At 34.6% G+C, this 5381-nt stretch overlaps 1 protein-coding gene across 1 annotated transcript in view; it reads left to right on the top strand.

Moving 5' to 3' along the window:
• The first annotated feature begins 305 nt into the window (after positions 1-305).
• trmt9b (tRNA methyltransferase 9B) overlaps positions 306-5381 on the top strand; it is a 15262-nt gene continuing 10186 nt past the window's right edge. The window contains exon 1 of the mRNA XM_051129668.1: positions 306-509. The gene's annotated coding sequence lies outside the window, so the exon portion shown is untranslated. The remainder of the gene's footprint in view (positions 510-5381) is intronic.

The raw sequence follows: 5381 nt of genomic DNA, 5'->3' as shown, positions 1-5381 counted from the left end.
ATTTACACCTAAACGCCCCTGTTTTTGATTGTTTAATAATTAGATGTGTAGTTTAGTAGTTATTAATTCAGTCTGATGAAGATTGTGAAGCGTTTTCCAAACTGCTTTAATAATATTATAATACTAAAATGCTGCGTTTAAGGCTTCAGCATTTAAACCAGTTACCCATTTCTCTATTTGAACTCCCACACGAAGTATTCTTCAAAAATACTCTGCTATTTTACATGTGAGAGATTAATGAATCAATTGGGAATCGGTTCCACCGAAGAACCGGTTCAAAAGAATTGTTCGTTCGAGAATCGGACATCACTCCAGAGTAGGGGTCGAGTGTAGTGAGCATGTATTTATTACCACATCCCCAGTGTGCATCCTGAGCCGGTCTGTTGCACACAGTGTCGATGTTTTATCGCTGTCTTTTACTTTCACGTTAATGTAATGCCGCGAATTAAAGAAATAAGCTCTCGTCGGATTTGATGTCTCTGCGACTGCAGCCTTGAGAGAGGGGAAAGGTAGGTTTGACTCATATTGTGTATACGATGCTAATTCTTGTGTTGAAAATAAACACTGGATGAAACTTTCAATTGGAACAAATACATTGACGTCGAGTGACAGTTTTGTGTAGTTTGCACCTGAAGATAAACAGTAACGCTAATGTGTGAATTGCATGTTCATTGAAGATTAACATTTCTGGAGAAGCTTTCTGTTGGTGTGCAACTTTATACATCAACATCAAGGATCGGTGGGAGCTTGTGTCTAATAGTGTAAAATGATTCCTGAGAAACATGAATGAATGAACAAGTATTTCCTGTTATTTAAGAAACTGAGATCATATGTGCACACGTGTGCTTGTATATATGTTGTATATGTGCATTAGTATATATACATAGTAAACACACAGACAATTATATAAGTGCATAGATATGTAAATGCTATATATACTATGTGTTTACTATTTAAAATATTTGCTTTATGTTTGAATATATTTTAAAATGTTGTGATACCAAAGCTGCATTTTTAGCATCATTTCTCCAACCATGTGATTTTTCAGAAATTATTGTAATATTCTGTTTTGCTGCTGAATTTTTTCTTATTTTTATGTTGAAAACAGCGGAGTAGAATTTTTTTGGATGAATATAAAGTTCAGAAGAAAAGCATTTATCTGAAATGGAAATCTTTTGTAACATTATAAATGTCTTTATCATCACTTTTGATCAATTTAAAGCATCCTTGCTTAATAAAAGTATTAATTTCTATCATTTTTTTCCCTCTTATATTATTATACTGACTTTAAGCTTTTAAATTGTATAGTGTATATGTCACAAAGGCATTTTATTTCAGATAAATTCAGATTTTTGGATCTTTGTTCATCAAAGAATCCTTAAAAAACGAACTCAACTGTTTTAAATATTGATGATAATAATAAAAATAATAATCATATTTCTTGAACAGCAAATCACAATATTATAATGATTTCTGAAGGATCATTTGAATGGAGTAATGATGCTGAAAATGTAGCTTTGATCACAGGAATAAATTCCATTTTCAAATATATTCAAATAGAAAACAGTTATTTTAAATAGTAAAAATATTTCAAAATTTTACTGTTTTTTGCGGTACTTTGGATCAAATAAATGCAGGTTTAGTTGGCAGAAGAGACTTCTTTTTTTAAAAAAACAAAATCTTACTTTTCAAAAACTTTTGACTGGTAGTGTGTATATATATATATATATATATATATATATGTTTGTTTTTGTGAATTGTGGAGACTTTCCATAGACTTCTATAGTTTTTATACTGACAAAACGATATTGTCTATCCCCTAACCCAACCCTAACCCTAAACCTAGCCCCCACAGAAAACATGTTTGCATCGTTACACTTTCAGATAAACATCATTTACTATTTTTAATAATTTTTTAACATTGTGGGGACCGCAGGCCAGTCCCCACAATGTCAAAAGTTTCAGGTTTTACTATCCTTGTGGGGACATTTGGTCCCCACAATGTAGCAAAAACAAGTACACACACACACACACACACACTAGTCTGCTGCATACTATACTACTATTAAATTCTTCTAACAAAAAGTAAAGCTTAGATTTATTAAAAGAGTCATTTAATTTCAATCTGTTATGGGAAACTCGCATGGAGTTTTAAGACTTAAATCTATTAACGGATATATTACTAAACAATGAAACTCCTTATCGTTCATTCCATGTTTCCATTAGTACTGAGTCAGAGCCTCTGTTTCTCTGTAAGAGAATAGTGGTCTGGTGGGTATTGCTTGTTTCTAAATTTAGATGCTGCTGTTCAGTATTCTCACAACATCCAGCTTGCAGCTGCTTATATAACGCCTGTCGAGTTGAGCATTTTAATGAATTGAGGGGACAGTCGGATGCGAGTCTCGTCAGGGCTGTGCGAGGCGATGATGCCGTAGCGCTTCTCTCCCATCCTTCTGTCAGCGGGTGTGATCTTAAAATAGTCTCGTAATGAGGGACCCTCAGAGTTCTCAGCAGAACGGAGCCGACTGCAGGGTCCGAAGGGAGATGAAATCGCAGCGCTCCAAACGGAAGGCCTGCGAGAAAGTCACGATTTTGCTTTGACAGAGGTTTGATATTTTCTAAAGGTGCGCTGGAGTGACACCAGCCAGTTGACATCTTTCAATGAGGTGACATTTCTAAGGTCGCCGTCCGCTATCTCTTTATTTGATGCGGTGCGGGCTGGACGACCTTTAATATCGCTTGCTTGTTGACAAGACTCTCAAGGCCAGAGAGCCAGCGCAAGTCTAAAATGACTTAATGATAAAATGATATTTTGCAGAGGACAGAGAGTCTATGCAGCCCTTGGAGTTATTTATTGTTGTATTTCATTTCCAGAAGCACCCGTTTGAATCTTTGTGACCACAAATGACTGTAATAACTACAGGCTATTTTTTTTTCCTGTAAAAAATATGAGTGATGCTTGTCTATATGCCAAATTCATCACCATAATGACTGTGAATGCTGCATTGTGGTTGTTAGGGTGTTCTGGATGGTTTCTTGTGGTTGTTTGCTGGCCAAAGTCAAAAGGTTCCCAGATATTTCTTGTATGGGAGCCCATTTCTGCCACTGAATAAGAAGTAAAAAAAGGTAATTGCAGCTCTTTTTCTCACAATTCTGACTTGTTTTTCTCGCAATTACGAGTTTACATCTCGCAATTCTGACTTCTCCGGATTGCGATATGAACTCAGAATTGCAAGAAAAAATCAGAATTTGCGAGATACAGATGCAGTTCTGAGTTTATGTCTTGCAATCCTGACTTTATTTTAGTTCTGAGTTTATATCTCGCAATTCTGACTTTTTTCAAAATTGCAATTCTGATTTTTTTTCTCAGAATTGTGATACAAACAAGCAATTCTGACTTTATTTCTCCGAACTGCGATATGAACTCAGAATTACAAGAAGAAAATCTGAATTTACAAGATACAGCCGCAGTTCTGAGTTTATATCTTGCAATTCTGACTTTTTTTCTCAAAATTACATGATACAAAATTGCAATTCTTATTTTTTTTTTTTCTCCAAATTGAGATATGAACTCAGAATTTGCAAGATAGAGGCGCATTTCTGAGTTTATATCTTTTAATTCTGACTTTATTTCTCGCAATTGTGATTTCAAATCCCACAATTCTGACTTTATTTCAATTCTGAGTTTATATCTTGCAATTCTGACTTTATTTCAGTTCTGAGTTTATATCTAGCAATTCTGACTTTTTTTTTCTCGAAATTGTGATACAAACTTGCAATTCTCACTTTTTTCTCCGGGTTAAGATATGAACTCAGAATTGCAAGAAAAAAGTCAGAATTTGCAAGATAAAGGTGCAGTTCTGAGTTTGTATCTTGCAATTCTGACTTTATTTCTCGCAATTGCGATTTCATATCCCACAATTCTGACTTTATTTTAGTTCTGAGTTTATATTTTGCAATTCTGACTTTATTTCTCGCAATTGCGATTTCATATCCTGCAGTTCTGACTTGATATCTCGCAATTCTGACTTTGTAAGTAAGTAATTGCAAGATATAAACTCAGAACTGTGTTTGTATCTCGCAATTCTGACTATTTCTTGCAATTGTGAGTTCACATCCCCTCAATTCTGACTTTTTATCTCACATTTCTGAATTTTGACTTTATAACTTGGAAGGGTGAGTTTATGTCTCGCAATTTTGTGGAAAAAAGTCAGAACTGCGAGATATAAACTCAAGTCAAAAGTCAGAAATGCGAGATTAAAAAAACGCAGTTTGAATTTGCAAGATATAAATACAGTTCTGAGTTTATATGTCGCAATCCTGACATTTTCTCTCAATTGTGTTTAAATCACACAATTCTGAGAAAAAAACGGCGTCTATGCAGAGGCATGACAAGTTTTTTTGCAAAACTTTTTATGCATTTCATCTGTTAAAGTTACACAAAACCGGCATTTTAGGGGCCTGAAAACTTTTGACAATGAATTTCAAAATACAGGTTTTTGAAAAGTATACCATTATCGTGTGTTTGTAAATTCTGAAAACGTGAATTTGAGAAAATGGTAGGACTGTGCAAAAAATCAGATGTGATTATCATCCACATCTCGTCAGTAAAGCCGTTCTGTGATTAGTCGTAAATGTCCATCGACATTTATGACAAGCTACGCAATATCGCTTTCATCATTGGATATGTATCACCTCTGCTTATGAACTCGATATTGTGTAGCTTGTCAGTGAACTACGGCTCTGTGTAGTAAATGCCGCTCCATCTGACATCACGTGATGGAGATTTACGAATAATCACAGAACCGGCATTACTCACAAGATAATCGCATCCAATTTTTTGCACAGCCCTAGAAAACGGTGACATCAAGTGCATACTTCTTACATATTCATTCTGTAAAAACACGTATCTGTGCAGGTACATAGTGTTTCTTTACAAAGTGGCCTGGCATGCACAATACAGCATTTTGAGTAGTTTTCAGTTTATTTTGATCGTTTTGACAAAGTTTTTGTTGTCTAAACATGAAACTTTTTGAAAACATGAAGGAAAAATGTTTCATTTCTTAATACAGTCATTGTTGTGTAAATGTGCCCTTTAAAAAAAAAAACCTTGCATGCCTTAATTTTATCCATCTGGAATTGATTGGATGGTGAGAAATGAATGTTACATACAATTTACTGAAATGTACTGAAAATTGTGTGCACACCAACAGCGAATTTAAATTATTACTAATAAGTCAACACAAAGACAAGAGTACATGCGAATTCACACCAGTTGATGCAAATTGGGCGCATTTATGGCTGCGGATGTATGGTATATGTCTCAATTGCATCTTGTGTGCAAGTTGAAAAATGTAAACTAATTCATGTGAAGTGTTGTT

Source organism: Labeo rohita, chromosome 15, assembly GCF_022985175.1.
Source record: "Labeo rohita strain BAU-BD-2019 chromosome 15, IGBB_LRoh.1.0, whole genome shotgun sequence".
Lineage (NCBI taxonomy): Eukaryota > Metazoa > Chordata > Actinopteri > Cypriniformes > Cyprinidae > Labeo > Labeo rohita.
Note: the sequence above shows the minus strand (reverse complement) of the source record. Positions and strands in the feature narration are given on the sequence as shown.